Consider the following 21,152-nt stretch of genomic DNA (forward strand, 5'->3'; position numbering starts at 1 on the left):
AAACTAACAAGTAGCACATAGAGCAAACAAGTATGGTCACGTATCATACACAAGTAAAGTGTAAGGAATCATGAAATCAACCAAGACAGATATAGTTCACCAAAATGATCAGTCAAATATATGAGTGGATGAATGCAATGCAATGCAACGGTCACCTCTCTCACTCCACTCCCGTACACACATGCTAAGGGCAGTGCCTCAAAGCCATGACCCATGGGGGACCCGCGAAGTCCATGTACCACTCGTGCTCTCCGACAGAAACCTCGGAGGCTATTAATCACTCTCAATCTCCAGCAAAGACCTCGGAGTCCCTCTGACACTCTCAATCTCTGGCAAAGACCTCGGAGTCTCTCTGTCCCTTACCTCACCATCATCACAAGAATAATATGGAAGGCATGTCATGCAAGATATCAGTCTCAACAATATCACCAATATGCAATCAATAACAACAAGTCATATTACTATCTATTGTTCAATTATAAATATTACTATTCTTTTTCATATGATGAGTGAGCTAGCATGTGACAGAGATACGAACAGGTGATAATCACAGAAAATAACACATATGGCGACAAGCCCACATAACAGCTGACAGAGCCAACCTAATTGGAATTCACCTCCACTCATGCTATCCCCATCACTTTCTACAACTACATACGATTCTCTAATCAGAGTCTAACTAAAGTAGACAGTAACCTACCTCAATGTCGAGTGGGTGCCATGAACTATCAAACTAATGGCTTTCCTTTGCGTAGAGCCTCTGAACGATCGAAATCTATCAAATATACAATTTACGTTAGAATACGAATCTAAGGACACCCATATTGCTATACTTATATTTGAAACACAAAAACGACCTTAAAAGTGACCACAGACCCATAAGGGCAAAACTGGAATTTTCTTTAAAAAAACATTTTTATCCGTAACCTAAGAGTTGTATATCCTGAAAAATTAGTTGATTTCATCCATAAATGGACTCTCAAATCATTAATTAACATTTCTTAAGACTAGGGCTCAAAACTTTCAATTACCTTAAAATCTTAACTTAGGATAAAATCTAACTTCCCACATCTCAAATACCATGAATTTAACGGTGTTTATATTGCCAATACACCTAATATCCAGTTACATATACCCAATATATCAAAATGTAGTCACGGAATGGAAATCATATGAGAAATATTCAAACCCATGAAAATTTCGGAAAGTAGTATCTAAGAACCATCATTTTCGTCCAATAGTATTTGCTCCATTCATCACTACTGTTTAACAATTAATCCATCATGAAATAATCATTAGCCTTCATTACATTAACTAATCATCATCACTTAATCAAAATGGTACATCAAACATGATATGTACTATTAAAGATATCTTAAAGTAAGCCCCTACAGTACAATGAAATTGAAATGGAAATTCACACACACACACACACACACACAACACACAATAATTACTCCAATCACAATGGCCCACCATTTAGTATTAATTATTACTGTCCAATTATTAGCCAACCCATTACTCAATGAATGTCAACATAAGTAGTAAAACAACACACCAACTCTCTACAATAAAGGTTACAATAGTACCTGATGCCTTGTGAAGTTTGATAAATTGGTACTCTCTGACTTTTTGTGCGCAGTTGAAACGTAAACTGCCCTACAATTGTTTCTCTTTTCAAATCATGTACTGATGTGAGGACTAGATATAACCCTTATGGCACTTGCACATAAGGAATAGAAGGTGGGCTTGGCCCAATAGCTTATTACAATATTGATCCACTTCACTTAGTCACTTGGCCACTTTAAGTACTTTAAAATTTACATACTTCGTCAAATACTATATTTACTAAATTATACCTTATATGTGTAAAACTCATATTCCTATAAATAAACTATTCACACACATTAAATAAATATATTTCAAAAAGTATCCGCCAATTAAATTACAGTACCACTAATTCCCGCAAGTCAAGAATACCTTTCAAAACCACGCAAAGGGTATTTTAGTGAAAAACAGTCCAAAAGTGCTAAATGACCAAACAGGTCGTTACATCAGATACCAATCAAACAATCACTCATCCTCGAGCGATAAAGGAAAGATGGAGAAAGGGGTTACCTGAACTATCGAACAACTGAGGATATCTACTTCGTATATCCGCCTCGGTCTCCCAAGTAGCCTCCTCAACGGGACGGTGCTTCCACTGCACCTTGACTGAAGAAATATCCTTGGACCTCAACTTTCTCACTTGTCTATCCAAGATTGCTACCAGCTCTTCTTCGAAGGACAGATTCTGATCAACTAATACTGAATCCCACTGAATGATATAAGACCCGTTTGAATAGTACTTCTTCAACATGGAAACATGGAATACCGGATGAACACCTACCAAACTTGGTGAAAAAGCCAACTCATAAGCCACCTCGTCAACACGACAAAGGATCTCAAAAGGGCCAATAAACCCTGCTCAACTTGCCCTTTTTCCCATATTGTATCACACTCTTCATGGGCGAAACCTTCCATAGGACCTGATCACCAACCATGAACTCCATATCACGAACCTTGCGGTCCGCATACTCCTTTTGCCTACTTTGAGCCGCAATAAGCTTTTCCTGAATCAACTTTACCTTGTCCAAGGACTCGCTCAACAAGGCAGTACCCCAAGGTCTGACCTCAAACGCATCAAACCATCTAATCGGAGAATGACATCTCCTACCATATAAAGCCTCAAACGGTGCCATATCAATACTCGAGTGATAACTGTTGTTGCATGCAAACTCCGCCAATGGTAAGAACCGGTCCCAATGACCACCAAAGTCAATCACGCAAGCTCTCAACATATCCTCAAGCACCTGAATAGTCCTCTCGGACTGACCATCTGTCTGCGAGTGGAACGCGGTGCTAAGATCTAATTGGATTCCCAATTCCTTCTGCAAAGTCTTCCAGAAATGAGAAGTAAACTGAGTGCCTTTGTCTGAAATGATGGAAATAGGAACTCCGTGCAATCGCACTATCTCTCGGATGTAAATCCTGGCCAACTTCTCTGCATTATAAGTAATCTAAACTGGAATGAAGTGCGCGGACTTAGTCAACCTATCCACAATAAGCCAAATGGACTCAAACTTGCCCAAGGTCTTTGGATGACCAACCACAAAATCCATAGCAATCCTCTTCCACTTTCACTCGGGAATGGGCATCCGCTGAAGCTCACCACCTGGTTTCTAGTGCCCATACTTAACCTGCTGGCAATTCGAACACTGGGCAACAAACTCCACAATGTCTCTCTTCATCCTACCCCACCAGGAGTGTTGTGTCAAATCACGATACATCTTTGTTGCCCCTGGATGAATGGAATATCTGGAATTATGAGCCTCTTTCAAGATCAATGGAATCAAATCACCAACTCTAGGAGCGCAAATGCGCCTCTTAATCCTCAAAATACCCTCATTATCAAGAATAGCCTCTTTGGCTTCTCCACTTAGCACCTTATCCCGAATCTTGCACAATTTCACATCTTCAAACTGTTGGGCCCTAATCTGCTCCAAAAGAGACGACCTCGCCTCTACACAAGCTAGAACCTTATCAGGTTCTGAAATATCAAGTCTCACCATACTATTAGCCAAACACTGAACCTCCATAGCTAAAGGACGCTTTCCAACAATCAAATGCACCAAGCTACCCATACTCACTGCTTTTCGGCTCAACGTATCAGCTACCACCTTAGCCTTTCCCGGATGATAACGAATGGTGATATCATAATGCTTAAGCAACTCCATCCATCTATGCTGCCACAAATTTAGATCCCGCTGATTAAACACATGCTGAAGACTACGATGATCCGTGAACACCTCACAATGGACTCCATACAAGTAATGCCTCCAAATCTTCAAAGCGAAGACTACTGCCGCCAACTCCAAGTCATGAGTGGGGTAGTTCTTCTCGTGAACCTTCAACTGTCTCGAAGCATACGTGATCACCTTACCCTCTTGCATCAGCACACAACCCAAGCCAATCCGAGAAGCATCACAATAAACAGTAAAGTCCATTCCCTCCATAGCTAAAGCCAAAATTGGGGTTGAAATCAATAAAGCCTTGAGCTTTTGAAAGCTCTCCTCACACTCATCGGACCACTGGAAAGGCACATTCTTCTGAGTCAACCTAGTCAAATGGGAAGCAATAGATGAAAACCCCTTCACAAATCGGCGATAATAACTTGCAAGGCCCACGAAGCTCCGAATATCAGTCACCAAAGTAGGCCTGGCCTAATTTCTAACCGCCTCGATCTTCTTGGGATCAACCATAATCCCGTCCTCGGACATAACATGACCCAAAAATGCCACGAAACTGAGCCACAACTCACACTTGAAAAACTTGACATGCAATTTCTTCTCCTTTAATAGGCCAAACACGATCCTCAGATGCTTCTCATGATCTTCCTTACTCCGAGAGTACACCAAGATGTCATCAATAAACACGATCACGAACGAATCCAAGTAAGGCTTGAAGATCCCATTCATCAAATCCATGAATGCTACGGGGGCATTAGTAAAAGCCCGAAAGACATCACCAAGAACTCATAATGACCATAGCGGGTCCTGAAAGTGGTCTTTGAAATATCCTCCTCTCAAATCTTCAACTGATGATAGCCTGACCTCAAATCAATCTTAGAATCGCATCGACGCACCCCGAAGCCGGTTAAATAAGTCATCAATGCGGGTATTGGATACTTATTTCTGATTGTAACCTTGTTCAATTGCCGGTAATCGATACACATCCGCATGGTACTATCTTTCTTCTTCACGAACAGAACGGAAGCACCTCAAGGAGAAACACTGGGTCTAATAAATCCTTTGCTCAATAAGTCTTGTAACTGCTCCTTCAATTCTCTCAACTCTGCCGGAGCCATCCGATAGGGTGGAATAGAAATAGGTCGGGTGCCTGGCTCCAAGTCAATACAAAAGTCAATATCTCGATCAGGCGGCATACCAAGCAAATCTGTGGCGAAAACCTCTAAGAACTTACAAACAACTGGCACCGACTCCAGGGAAGGAGTATCCACACTAGTATCCCGAATATGAGCCAAATATGCTAAACATCCCTTATCCACAAACTTCTTTGCCTGAAGAAATGATATGATCTTCTTAGGTGTTGGACTAGGAGTACCCTTCCACTCTAACCGCGGAATACCTGGCATGGCCAATGTGACTGTCTTGGCGTGACAGTCTAAAATAGCATGATAGGGAAATAACCAATCCATGCTTAAAATAATATCAAAGTCCACCATATCCAAAATAACCAAGTCTACCCAAGTGTCGTACCCCATAAATGTGACCACACAAGACCTATAGACCCGATCTACTATCACAGAATCTTCGATAGGAGTAGAGACACGAATAAGTACATTAAGCATATCACAAAGCATATCCAGACCCGAAGAGAAGTAAGTGGGCACATAAGAGAAAGCAGAACCCGAAAATAAGACAGAAGCCGATCGGTGACAAATCGAAATAATACCTGTGATAATCGCGTCAGAAGCCTCAGCCTCTGGTCTACCCGAAAAAGCATAAAAGTAGGCACGTCCACCGTCGGACTGTGTGCCTCCACGACCACCACGACCTACTTGTGATCCTCCTCTCACTGACTGAGCGTTTCCCCTACTAGACTGATGACCACCTCAGCTAGGCTGATGGCCACCCCTGCCAGACTGCGAACCCCCTCTACCAGAATATCCTCCTCCTCTAGCTGGCGGTGCTGGAGGCCTAGATGTCTAAACTCTAGAATCCTGCCTGGATCTAGGACACTCTCTCGCGTAATGCTGTGTCTCACCACACTCAAAACATGCCCTTCTGGCCATAGGCTGCTGAACTATCATAGAAGAACCAGAATACTCTCCGCGGTCTGAAGGTCGAGAGTAAGAACTTCGAAAAGTTTGCTCAGAACTGTGCCCGCTATAACCAGAAGAACCACCTGCTAAGGCCTGCAGTGATGACTGGATGGGGCGGTTGCAGGGATGATGACGACCCCTGTCATGGTGTCCCTCACCTCTAATAGGACCTTTGAAACTGTCAAATCTGCAAGCTTTCTTGTCGCCACCCATACTATGTGCCCGACCCATCTCTGACTCGATCCTTTTAACATGCTCTACTATTGACTAAAATGAGGCCCCAGAAGCCTCCAACTGTAAGGTCGCCAGCTGAAGCGGAAGGTCCAAACCCTTCACAAATCTCCTCACTCTGTTAGCCTCTGTGGGAAGTAATGCCGTCCCGTAACGGGACAAAGCGAGGAACCTGGTCTCATACTCCGCAACTGACCTACCCCGCTGCTCCAATGTCAAAAACTTATCCTTCCTGTTGTCTCTCAGAGTACGAGGGGCATACTTCTCCAGGAACACCTGGTAGAACAGGGTCTAGGTCAAAGGTGGCGACCCAGCTGGTCGATGCTCCATGTACGATCTCCACCACTGCTTGGCACCCCCAACTAACTGGAAAAAAATATAATCGACCCCGTGAGACTCCATTACACCCAACTTATGAAGCATCTCATGACAGCTAACAATAAACTCATATGCATCCTCCCTGGGAGTACCATAGAACCAAGGAGGGGATATTTTGGTGAACCCTTCGAGCAATTTTCGCTCCTCACTGGTAAACACTGGCCCATCCTATTATGTCCCGTACTTTTGTACATTGGGATACTTTGAGCCAATCGCGACAAGTTAAGGACAAGACAATGTTGGGATACGAGGTAGAGACTTTTAACCTCCGATTTTATTTTAATGCACAAGTTGCTTATAAATTTTAATTGGCATGGAAATATTAATGGAGATTAGGGGTTAATTAATCATGATTAGATTATTAAGTGGGGATTAGGGATTATTTTAATGTTAAATTAATCCTAATTAGGTGTTAATGGTTACATGGTCCCACCCATGGCTTGGCCAAATTTGATTGGCTCAAGCCATGAGTGGGACATGTGTCCAACATATAGACATGATATAAATAGTAAATTGATGACAAGGAAAGTCATATTTCATCTTCACCAACTCAAGAAAACCTAGAGAGGGAGAGAGAAGCTCTCGGCCATGGCTGGCCGAGCTTCAAGCTTATGAATTATTGATCAAATTTGATTTTCTTCAAGCATTTCAACCCTTTGGAAGGTGTATAACAACGTGGTATTGATCCTAGATAGTAAGAACAAGGATTAAATTCAAGGCACAAGTTCTAGTCAAGTTGAGAAGTCAAGTGTTTAAGGTAAGGTTTAACTTTCTTTTACATGAAGTAAGGGTGGTTTTGAACGTGTTGTAGTGTGTAGAAATGAATGAAATTCATGGAACTACGTATGTTGGTGTTGAGGCCGTGTAGGGGCTGCTTTGTGTAGAAAGAATGAACTAATTCTACTTAGTATTTTGGTTGTTGTTATGGATTTTATGATGAGAATGTAAGGGTTTAATGTTTCAAGTTGGAGTTGTAATTGTTTGTGGGTCGTTGTAGAAGTTTAAATGATGTTAATATAGTTTCTTTGCATTTATGTAAATGATGTTGTTAACGTGTGGTTGTTGGTGTAGTTCATGAATTTGGAAGAAAAGAATGTGTTGTTGTTGTTCTTGTTGAGCTTGGAAGATTATATGTTGTATTGTGTGTTGGTTGGGCTATTTTGGAGTGTTGTACGGGCTGTTCGGAGTGTTCTCGAGGTCATGTTTGAATAGTCTCGGGTTGATACTTGAATGCATGATTAGTGATGTTGGCTTGGTCGTATGTAGTTGATTTGAATATAAGCGAAACGTCGTATAATAATCTAGAAAGGAGTTACTAACGTTAGGATACGTTTTGAATCTCTTCGTAGTTTAATCGTAGTTCTTGACGTCTTAATATAGGTTGAGACATTATTGGGCAGCGTATACGTGTTGTGTCGCGAGTAAACGCTAAAGGTATGTAAAGCCTATCCTTTCTTTCTTTTGGCATGTCCTAGATGTAAGTAAGATACGATATGAGCTTTGGGGTAACTCTATTCATAAGTTCCGAGCATGTTTATGATTCTTATTCACTTCTTGATATTAGAATTCTTAATGTAGTCGAGCTACTGCCCTCGGGTTTTCTATATGGTTGGATAGTAAACGATACATAAAAGTTCCTATTCTTGAAAGACTTCATAATGACTAATGACCATAACTTTCATAAGCTGTTTCGTATTAATTTGATACATGTCTATGATCTCTGAGGCTTTATTTTGATATAGTTCATAATGATATTCAAAGAGTACCGAGTATGATTATCATCCTGATACTCGAGCATTGATTAGTCTACTTATCTATTGAGTCTCAAAAGATGGTTTATATGCATATGGTTACTCACTACTCTGCTCGTGCATACTGTTATTACATCTTTCACCGAGTCCCGGGTCGGGTATGTATTCGTGCACAGTTTCACTGCATTGTTCACCGCGTCCCTCACTAGAGGGCCGGTACGGTATATATATATATTATGGTGTTATGCTGTGTTATGGTGTTATGCTGTGTTATGGTGCTATGCTGTGATACGGAGTTATGGTGTTATGCTATGTTATGGTGCTATGCTGTGATACAGAGTTATGCTGTGATACGGAGTTATGCTGTGATACGGAGTTATGCTGTGATACGGAGTTATGCCGTGATACGGAGTTATGCTGTGTTCTGGAGTATGCTGTGTTATGGCGCCAAAGACCGGGTGGCGACCATGTTCACCGAGTCCTATAATGGGCCGGATATGATATATGATATTGACATGCATGATTTGCGTTTCACAAGCAAGCATTTTGGTATTCGGTTATTGTACTCGTTTTTCGTACTTCTTATTTCGGTTATAATCTCGTTTATCGTATTTCATGCTTTATATACTCGGTACATATTTCGTACGACCCCCTTTCTTCGGGGGCCGTTTCATGCCCGCAGTACATGATACTCGATTTGGTGATCCTTCGCCCAGATTTCTACCGTCGGCTTTCTTGGTGTGCTCCGTTGTTCCGAGCCTAGACTTTTGGCACGTATCCGTCGATATATGTATATGCTTATTCGGGGGGCACGGCGGGGCCCCGTCCCGTCATATGTTACCGTTGATACTCTTAGAGGTCCGTAGTCATATGTGGGTTGTATATAGTTACTTGTTCGCTCCGTCCGTATTTACTTATGTTTCGAGGCGTTTCCATTCGTAGTGGCAGCCTTGTCGGCTTGCATATATGTATGTGTTTTGGGATGCTGTATGTAGTGGAAGCCTTGTCGGCTTACGTATATAGTTGGGGCGTTCCCACGTGTCATGATAGCCTTGCCGGCTTATATACGATGTTATCTGTTGAAAGTTGTAACTCCTCGGAGACAAAGTTGTTGTGATACGTGTATATATGCGACAGCGAGACGGCGTTATGCCCTTCTATATGTAAGTTCTTTATTATGCTAGTTGTGCACGATTATAGTTATCAGGTGTATACGAGTGTCCAGCTCGGGCACTAGTCACGGCCTACGGGGTGGGTCGTGACACATCTATAGGCCTTAGAGCAAAATTAGGTGCTGGAGTAGTATCAATACGGGGAGCCACTGCTGCTACCGGCAATACTCTCAATGTGTGAAATCCTAGAGCAACCCTAGCATCGGGAGTTTGACCTCCCACTCTAGTCTGCGAGCCATCTGGAGTAATTGGAATCATGCCCACCTGAGCCAAACTTTCAATGTACCCCAACACTCAAAAAACAACCTCCTGAAAATTAGGAGTAGTAGCGACCCCAGGCTGTATGTCACGGCTCATCGGTTTGGGTACCCGACCATTGCTGGTCAAGCACTCCTGTGCCTGCATTTACTTCTTACTGGCTATCCTGGGCCCGTACATAATCTGTAACTGAGCTATGCTGTCTCCCAAATAATTAACATAAGAGACACTGTGCCGGAAACTCATGGCCAACACATACATATAGTCATAAATACTGGGAGTAACAGCGCAAGCCGATTTGGCCGCTACATATATACTGTACAACAAAATGTGCGCTGATGAGGCTGTATAACATCATGGCTACATATCACTGTCTACAGACCTCTATAGAATACAGACTGTAGAAAGGACAGGACAAGGTCCTGCCATACCCATATATGTACATAACAGAGTAACATACCAAAAAAAAAAAAATGGGTGCAGCTCCGGATCAATGGAGCGTACCGATTGCCGCTGGGGAAGGTCCTACTGCTGTGAATCGTCGGGCTGGCTATCTGATCCTACGGGCATGAACACAACGTCCACAAGAAGGGACGTCAGTACGAGTAATGTACCGAGTATGTAAGGCATAAACAATAACATAGTAAGGAGTACAAAGCATGAGAATAATAGAATGGAAATATAGAGCATATCGTGAGATGAAAGAGTAATCTGTACATATGAGTGCCTCTTAGGGCAGAAGCCATGCATGCTTAGCTTTCTTTGAAAAACATCTCTTGTTCATGTATACATAAAATAGAACATATCATATTGCCGAGGAATGTCGGCTCCGATTCATATAACCACATATGTCTCGCGTCCGGGCATCCCGCGTTCGGGATGATATCATATTACACCAACTGATCAGGTGGCCATGCGTCTATAGCGCCACAACTTTTTTCCCCATATTCCCCATATACATATACATATGTCATTTAAGCAGCATGCGGGAGAGCCCAAGGAAGATTATGTCTCTATCTGAGTGACGTAAGGTCGTTAACCTCCGATTATATTATGGAATAATCATCATCGCTTTGTCTCACCTTTAAGGAACAATTATTATAAGGTGAGACTATCAATGAAGAATAGCATTAAGAGAACATAGAATAAGATCATAAATCTCATAAGGCGTCAATTCATATGCTTTGGAAGCTTTAGAAATAAAGTCATCATCTATGAATAAATTGAGAAATCAATAAATAGCTCAACATTCTCATTTCACATTGAAACCATAAGCTTGGAACCTTTAAACATGAAATCGTTCTCATCATAGTCATCATAGAAAATATTCTCATCTTTGGCATCATTGTCATCATGATAAAAACATGTCCATCATTGTTGTCATAAGAGCTTACAAAATCATAAACCTCTGTTTTGGAAAAATACGGACATTTTGGAAAACATTTACGGGTTATCGGGAAAAGGAATCATGCCTTGGAATCATAGACTTTTAAATTTTGAAAACAAGGAAGATATGGAAACATTTATGAAGTCATAACATAGGAATCATGCCTTTGAAAGAAAGGGACGAGCCTTAACATACCTGTTCAACCTCCTATTGGCTCCGCTTATGCGTCCGAGGTCGCAAGTCTACATTTAAGAGGATTTAGACTAACGTTAGCGTCTTTATTGCACACTTATTCCAAATTTCAAATCAAACTATTCTATATTCTGCCGAAAATCGGGCAGCATCTCCCCTGTTTATATGCCAAGCCCGAATTCTCAATTCAACAACCAACAACAATCACAACAACACAAGCATTAGCCATAATATTTCTAACTCCAAAATACTTCATAAATATCCCATATGGTGTTTGTCCCATATTTCCATCACAGAACCATTTTATAACAATTTTACAGTTCCTTCTCCGTAAATAAACCAAGATTAACGTTAATAGCAAGAGATTCATACCTTTCTTTCGATAAGAATGCTATATCTTCACTCCCCCACCTTGAGCTTAAGCCACAATGCGTTAATACACAATTTTGTAGTGGGAACTATATGTCGTCTGGATCGGGATTTGGGAATTATACCTGGTTTCGGGCTAAAAAGTTGAGCTTTGGAAGGTTGGGGAAATTTCTGGAAAATTTGAGGGGTTTTGGTGTGAAAAAATAAGGGGGAAACCCCTTTATATGATGGTCCAGGTTCTTCCTGGACCGACATTCCTTCGCCGCGATCGCCCCCCCCCCCCCCCCCCCCCCCCCCCCCCTTTGGGCGACATTCCTAGTTTTTCTGTCTGCGCCTTCTTTCAGTAAAAAGGTCATAACTCTTGATCCCGATATCTTGTGAGGGCCCACGACCTATGGTTGGAAAGATCTTTCAATTAGCTACAACTTTTATTCTTGGTGTTTTTCAAAATTACAAACTTATAATGTCGTGTTGGCCCCTCCAAATCAGATCATTCGAGAATGTTTCCTTAAACCGTCCTTTTGGAGGGCTTATGCCCATATTTGGCTTAAGGGTCCTTCTTAGGACTTGCTCAAATTTCCATGTACTACTCATACATCTCTCCATATGTCCTTTATAAAAGTCCCGGCGTGTGAGCCCCACTTAGCTTACAGTAACGAGGGCTTTTCGTTAAGTAACATATGAACCAATTCACACCATATGGTCTCCAAATGTCATATATGTACATATTCTTAGACTTAGATCACCTAATCTTCATCCTTAATCCTTGTATGACTTTACTCTTTTCCGACCTCGTACCACACCGTCTACGATCTTGTAGCGCGAAATTTTTCGGGGTGTAACATCCTTCCCCCCTTAGAAACATTCGTCCTCGAATGTTGCAGTATTGCCAACCCACAACACCATCTTTGATTCCTTAGAACTGTTAGTCTTCCCTTAGGGTCCGATTACTATTTGCTTAGACTATAACTTGGTTCAGTCTCTTCTCATCCTCCCTTAACCCTTTCATTACCTTCAATCAGCTTCTTTCACTTTTTTGTCCTCACATGCATGAGCGGAAACTAACTAGCATCTTGCTCTTATTCTGTCTCCATTATTGTAGTCTTGATTTGCCGTGCCATAACTATTCATCATCCTGCAAGTACTTTTTTTATTTTCTCGCTCCTTGTTTCCTTGTTGGTGACCAACTACCTTTCTCATATAGGGCACCCTTTTTTTATGTTTATTCCTTCGGTGCTGTCTCGAACTTTCCTTTTTTTTTTTTTAATACCTATCGATCTTAGATATACACTGTGCCAATTCTTTGTAATTCATTAGTCAGGCTCTCTAATCCTTACATCCTTGTCGCCATCTCTCTTACCCTTACATTCCAAATGTTTATCCAATATGACTTTGTCGCTAGTGAGTATAATGGTTCTGTCCCTTAAGTTATTTTCCCCAGTTCCTTTTCAACACCATCAATATCCAAAATACGTATGTACGTAATGTTTCTTCGCCATTTATTATCCTCCGCAGTACAGTTACACTTATGGCAAACTCATAGTCCGAGTTCAAACTAAATCGTAGCTCACAACATCTTTGAGCTCCTGTCACAACTTTTTCTGTAACCTCCTTCTCTAATATCTTGCGATACAACCCAGAAGCATAAGGCTACATCAATTCTTATTCCATTACGACTCTCTTGTTATGTAAATACATATGTCTTCGATTCCCTTGTATCGACGATCACTTCGTCAGTCATTATTCCCTGTTGGCTTTCCGGTGTAACTATCTTGCAATTGTAATTAGGCATATCTTCACGTTGACGGTTCAAATAATTCCATAGTATATGCTCTCATGTTCAGTATAATTAGCTATCCATGAAATGTTTTCTAATATCCGGTGAACTCTTTATTTCCATTCACAAGAGCAAAGATTCTTCCTTTCCTCAGAAAATTACCAAACTACCAATCTTTGTTGCTTTTGTTACAATAGTCGTTGTCATCCCAAGTGTCCTTTGAGTTCGTCATTCTCTCTATCACCCTTGGTGAATTTAACTTGGAGATCTTTCTTGCTCTTTTTATTACCCTTTAAGGCATATCACTGCATACTTAGGTACGACGCAATTTTTACCCGATACGAGGGATTCAAATCATGGTCTAGAAATATCGTAGTTCATATTGGCATGAAGTGCTCACTTGAGTTGTTTTCCATACTTCCTTCCTATGCCTGCCTCATGGCATCACTTATTTTCGATTTGTGTCTACTCCTTTTTTATGCTTTCTTGATATGTCAATATGCCCCGAGCTTGGCCTGAGCCGATAAATTTCTTCTTCTAGAGCTTGAAAATGTCATAATTCCTTTCAAGTCTAATATGCTCTTCCCCCCTTATTAAGGAGGTCCTAATACACTAATAGCCTTCGAGTATCCGTCATCTTCAATAATTATCTGCCGCCTTTCACGGCCTTCTCAAGGTCGGGATTCCGTCATAATATGGTCTGACTTATCTATCTTCTTGCTAATCGCACTCTTGTATCCAATCGGAACACTTATAAGGGTTAGATCCAATTCTGATGCCTTCTTTTCCGTCTTTTCACACCTCTGTCTTTTATGACTAGCGGTTTTTTGGACACGCAAGTTAATGGGGGCATCAAGATTCACCATGTCATTTATGAAGTCTTCGACTATACCTTACTCCTCGTCTCTATTCCCGACTTTGCTTATAACATATCTAGAATTTTTCTTATCTTGAGTTGTTCTTCCATTTATGTCTATACCATACCATTTTATCAATATCCCATACTCTTCCATCCACTACCAGTCCTTTCACCCGTTTAGCGCACTTACTCGTAATTCTTCTTAACTACGCGTTTGTGTTGCAGCTGTGCATCCAAGTTTTTCGAGTGTCTTGCTACTTTTAACCCTTAGCACGGGATTCTTACAATTTACATTCTCTCCATCCTCGTTCATCGAGCCTTCATCCGTCTTTCTGATGCCATGGCCAGGTTGTCTTCCATGCACGTTCCTTACGTTTCACCCTATCTCCTCTATAATCGAATCTCTCGGTCTTTACAGGAATTCTTGCCTCATATCATTAATTTTCTAATCATATGTGTCACCCCATCATCCTCGTTCTTATCTCGGTGATTGATCGGTTTCCTACTACCAACTCATTAAAGTATCCTTCTTATTCCCATGGTTAAAGATTTCTAGTTACTTTGCTGCTAAATGCTCTCCACCTTTTTCGATCAGCCCATTGGTATACCTTCCCTATTTTCATCCTTGACCTTTCTTGAGTTCCTTCCTCCTTGAGCGCCCTTCTTCTCTTGTTATTTATAGCATCGGCTCTGAAATTCGTGAAATATTCCTTTAAACGTGCAAATCCGTTCTATTCTTAAGTCACCTTTTAGGAAAGCTTCTCTATATCCGAGGCAACCATATCAATATGGCTACACATTTATCCCTTTATAAATATATCTTTCGAGAGTTGGAAATCTCTTAGCATCGTTGCAAGGCCTAATCATTCTTTCTCTTACTTCACATTCCTTGTCGTGGCCACTATCCTTTTAGCCCCACTTATCGAAATCTATTCTCTAACCCCACACATTCCTCTTTTGTTCCTTACTACCACACTTTATTCCTTTCACATGCCTACCTTCGAATATTTACCCAAATAGTCCCGTGTTTTGCCCGTCGTCTCTCTTAGAGGCCTCACTCACTCATGTTTCTTACTTCTTACTTTTTTGACATTTTGATCTCCTTACCTTCCATATACTCACTTTCTTTCCTTTCCAGATGTCATTGCATTAGAACTCTCCAAACCTAACCTGTAGTGAAAATAACATCAGCTTATCTGGTAACGTTTGTCACTTGAACCTTACTACCCTGTTCGATCAATGCCTCCAATATGCCGCAACGTCGGTTGCTGGGATACACATACCTGTTGATACAGCCACATACGAGATATCATACGCATTCATATATATGTTTCTAACGCCTCGCTTACAAAGTATTTCCAAACGCTACTTAAACTCATCCTAGTTCTAGAGCTGTGATGCACCTTCTTTCTCTTCACCGGTCCAGTCCGCCTCGTCCTACGCGACCTCTTAAGGTTTCTACCCATTCCGCATACTCTAATTTCCCTTAGGCTACTCTAGCTTCTCATTTGTCTCTTATGTCTGAATTTATAGAACCTTTAGTACACTTCCAGGGGGTCACCCATCCTATGGTTTCTCTCACCCCAAAGACGCTTAACCTTGAAACTCTGATGAAATTCGGTGCGTTAATGCTGGCATGATCGCATCCACCTTACTGCATGACCTTCATCATATTATCTAGAGCAAGTTGAAGCCTTGACAGATTCCAAAACATTCTCGAAACGCATCTCCCTCCGAATTAGAAAGGATCTCTTACTCTTCCGACTACACAATTACTATTTTGGCCTTTTTAATCCTCAATGTTCACCTTTCACCTATGTGTATGACTACCTTTTCGTCCTAGATTTCCAGATTCCCAATGGTGGCGAAAACACCTTGGTCGCTGTAGCCGATCGTCCTGTAGCGGATCGGTCTCTAGTCTGATCTGGTGGACTATAAGGTGAAGTGTGCTCCTTATCATCGTCTACCCACCATCTGCTCGTCTGGCCTTCGTCATCTCTCTCATCTGAGTCCGAGGGATATGGATAACCGGGCAATTTCTGGTTTACCGACAAAACACCGGGATAAGTGGGTCGGAGTAATCTGTACCACCTTACTCCGGTAGGTCGGTCGACGTAGTGCTCTACCATGGAGCAGCTGGTACGGCCTCTGGGATCTCCTCCTCCGGTGTCCCAGATGAATACTCAGACGAATCTATGTCATAGCTGTCCGGCGGGGCTCCTCCTCCCTGGGAGTCAAAAACTTTGGAGGAATCGTCGCTGGGTCCTCTGAGGGATCAGTCTCAGTAGAATAACTGAGGCTCCTCCTGCTGGGTCCTGGATCTGATCTAGGGGCCTTCTTAGCGCCCCCACTGCCCGAAGTTGATCTCTTCATCTTTTCGTCAATTTGCGCCTACCTACAGGAAAAGAGGTCAGAAGCAATCTTCCCTAGACTCTGGCTCTATCACATGATCTAAGATAGAAGGAAAGGTCAATGATTCGTAAATGCCCGCACCTCCCGTTTATAAGTGGGCCGGCTTCACACCCATAAATGAAGACTCTCGGACACGACAGTAGACAATCCCTATGACGAACTGCTCTGATACCACTTTTGTCACGGATCATCGGTTTGGGTTGTGACACTGTGCCTCAGCAGCCCCAATCTCCTCCTCCGGAATGTCCTCAAACGCCGGAGTCAACTCTCTGTCAGGGTCCTGAACAGGTGCTGGTGCTTGGTCCCTATCTGGAATAGCTGCACGACCTCTGCCCCTTTCACGTCCCCTGCTTCGCCCACGGACAGCTGCTCGGGCAACGGGTATGGATACGGGTGCAGGTACAGGTGCAGGCTCCGGGCCTCCAATAGCGATCGATCGCGTCCTCACCATCTGTGAGAGAACATAGAAACGAGGTTAAGATACCAATCTAAACAATCTCGCATGAAAAGAATGAACTAGATACCTATCGGATTGAACTAGCACGAAAAGAGAGAAAGAAGTAGAGTGTTTCCTAAATGTGCTATAGCCTCTCGAGGTTGGGTACGGACATCTACGTACCAATCTGCAAGACTCTACTAGACATTGCTCTTGTACTCATTAGACCAATTAACCTAGAAGCTCTGATACCAATTTGTCACGACCCAATTCATGAGTCGTGGTGGCACCTACACTATCCCCCCTGAGTAGGCGAACTACATTCCCAATAACAAGTTAAATATGCAAAAAATTAAAGAAGAAGAAGTTATCAAGTCTTAAATACTTATCATCACTAGAAATGTCACGACATCCCCAAAATCTGGTCAAAGGTACAAGAGCGCTGAACATAGTCCGGAATACAAGTCTGAAAATACTCGAAGGTTACATATTGTCTGTCGAATACAGAAACAGAAATAAACAAAGAAGATCCTTCAGGGGCCACGGATGACCAAGTAGCTCGGCCTGAATGACTGAAAGATGTCACCCTCGTATATCAGCTATGGGGTGTAGAACTAGAGCCTGGATCGTACTCTGCACTCAACAAAAAGTGCAGCAAGAGTAGTATCAGTACAACACTAGTACCGGTAAGCATCATAGGCCGACAATGATTAGATAACGCATGAAAAAGTGGAAACTAACAAGTAGCACATAAAGCAAACAGGTATGGTCACGTATCATAGACAAGTAAAGTGTAAAGGAATCATGAAATCAACCAAAACGACATAGTTCACCAAATGATCACCAAATATATGAGTGGATGAATACAATGTAATGCAACAAATACCCTCTCACTCCACTCCCGTACACACATGCTAAGGGCAGTACCTCAAAGCCATGACCCATGGGGGACCCGTGAAGTCTATGTACCACTCGTGCTCTCCGGCAGAAACCTCGGTGGCTATCAATCACTCTCAATCTCCGGCAAAGACCTCAGAGTCCCTCTGACACTCTTAATCTTTGGCAAAGACCTCGGAGTCTCTCTGTCCTTTACTTCACCATCATCACCAGAATAATATAGAAGGCATGTCATGTATGATATCAGTGTCAACAATATCACCAATATGCAATCAACAACTACAAGTCATATTACTATCTACTGTTCAATTATCAATATTACTATTCCTTTTCATATGTTGAGTGAGCTAGTATGTGACAGAGATACAAACATGTGATAATCACAGAAAATAACACATATGGCGACAAGCCCACATAACAGCTGACAGAGCCAATCTAATTGGAATTCACCACCACTCCATGCCGGAAGGCCTATCATGCTATCCCCGTCACTTTCTACAACTACATACAATTCTCTAATAAGAGTCTAACTAAAGTAGACTGTAACCTACCTCAATGCCGAGTCGGTGGCACGAACTATCAAACCAATGGCTTTCCTTTGTGTAGAGCCTCTGAACGATCGAAATCTATCAAATATACGATTTATGTTAGAATACGAATCTAAGGACACCCATATTGCTATACTTATATTCGAAACTCAAAAACGACCTTAAAAGTGACCACAGACCCATAAGGGCAAAACTGAAATTTTCTTTTTTAAAAAAACATTTTTATCTGTAACCTAAGAGTCGTATATCCTAAAAAATTAGTTCATTTCATCCATAAATGGACTCTCAAATCATTAATTCACATTTCTTAAGACTAGGGCTCAAAACTTTCAATTACCTCAAAATCTTAACTTAGGATAAAGTCTAACTTCCCATATCTCAAATACCATGAATTTAACGGTGTTTATATGGCCAATACACCTAATATCCAGTTACATTTACCCAATATATCAAAATGTAGTCACGGAATGGAAATCATATGAGAAATATTCAAACCCATGAAAATTTCGGAAAGTAGTATCTAAGAACCATTATTTTCGTACAATAGTATTTGCTCCATTCATCACCACTGTTAACAATTAATCCATCATGAAATAATCATTAGCCTTCATTACATTAACTAATCATCATCACTTAATCAAAATGGTACATCAAACATGATATGTACTATTAAAGATATCTTAAAGTAAGCCCCTACAGTACAACGAAATTGAAATGGAAATTCACTGTGACTTAAATCCGATGCTAATCCTTGGATGAATAATTAATCCAATCACAATGGTCCACCAATTAGTATTAATTATTACTGTCCCATCACTCAATGAATGTCAACATAAATAGTAAAACATCACACCAACTCTCTGCAATAAAGGTTACAATAGTACCTGATGCCTTGTGAAGTTTGATTAATTGATACTCCCTGACATTTTGTGCGCAGTTGAAACGTAAACTGCCCTACAATTGTTTCTCTTTTCAGATCACGTACTGATTTGAGGACTAGATATAACCCTTATGGCACTTGCACGTAAGGAATATAAAGTGGGATTTTTTATATTCCGTATTTTTGTACGATGAATTATTCGTAAGCTAATCGACGTAAGTCCAAGGACAAGATTATTTATGGATATGAGAAAAGGACTTTTAATCCCCGATTTTAATAAGTGCATGACTTGCTTGCAAATTTCTATTAGTGTAGAAATATTAGTGGAGATTAGGGATTAATTAACCATGATTAGATTATTAAGTGGGGATTAGTGATTAATTATGATTAATTAGCCTAATTAGACCACTAAGTGGGCCACACTAAGACATGCCTGAATATGATTGACTCATGGATAATGACATGCTAATGGGACACATGTCTAGTGGGTCACCACATGTCTTGAATGGCCGGTCGTATATATAGGTATCATGACTCATAATTCATGATCATCATTCCATAAGTTGAATTAAGAGAGAGAAGCTCTCCATCTTCACCAAGTTGAGTAGAGAGAGAAAGCACCACACGGCCATGGCAGCAGCCTCATGAAGCTCACGGCCAGCTTTTCCTTACACCATTAAATTGATAATTTCATCTTGATTTGGAGAAGGAAGTGTGAACAGCCATGGCTGCCAAGCTCACGGCCATGACAGCCCTTGATCAACCCATGTTTTTGATAGTAAAAGAAGCAAATTCCTAAGATGTTCTAAGTACTAAAAGGAAAGAAGGTTAGGATTTAAGTTGAAGATGAAGTGGTGCAAATGGTGCAAGTCATTGTAGGATGCCCTAATTAAATTTGAGGTAAGATTTTCTTTTGTCATGAAATTGAGTTAATGATGTTGTAATGGAGAGATTAATTTGTATTAAGTGGAATGGAAGTAAGAAAATTGCATGATTAGTGTTGGTGTTGAAATGGACAGAATTGGAGTTGTTTAAATTAGATTGGGTTGATTGTTGTTGTTGTTATTATTGTTATGGATTATGTGTTAAAAGTGAAGGAATTGTATATGTTAGTGTTAAGATTCCGTTGGAGCATACAAGTCAGTCGTTCTAATCAAAAAATGGTGGATTAATTTCAATTAATGTTGTCGTAATTGTTGTCATTGACTATATGATGAAAGTGAAGGAATATAATAGTTAAGGTTATATTTGTATTGTATTCAAGAAGGATTTGGCTTTGGTTGTGTTGTTGTTCTTATTGAATTGGAGGACTAAGTGTAGTAAGATTATGCATTGTGTTGTCGTAATTGTTGGACTATTGTAAGGTCGTTGCGATGAAGTGTTGTGACTATAGATTATTGAGAGTAACTTGAATATGTCGTAGTCGTTATGTTAAAGATTATGGAATGTTGTAATGTGTGGGCTGATTTGGAATGTTGTCTGGCCGTCTCGGACATTCTTGAATCTTGTCTTGGCTAACTTTGATATAGTACTTGAACGTGTGGTTTTTGATGTTAACTTGGTCATTTTATAGTTGGCTTGAATGAAGGAAATGAACAATATAGGAGAAATGCCGCCCAATTTTCTAGAAATAAGCTACTAACGTTGGAATACGTTTTGAACCTTTCCGTAGCTTAACTATAGTTCTTAACGTCTTAATATAGGTTGAGACACTTCGGGCA

The sequence above is a fragment of the Lycium ferocissimum genome, chromosome 7, assembly GCF_029784015.1.
Source record: "Lycium ferocissimum isolate CSIRO_LF1 chromosome 7, AGI_CSIRO_Lferr_CH_V1, whole genome shotgun sequence".
In the NCBI taxonomy this organism is placed as follows: Eukaryota; Viridiplantae; Streptophyta; class Magnoliopsida; order Solanales; family Solanaceae; genus Lycium; species Lycium ferocissimum.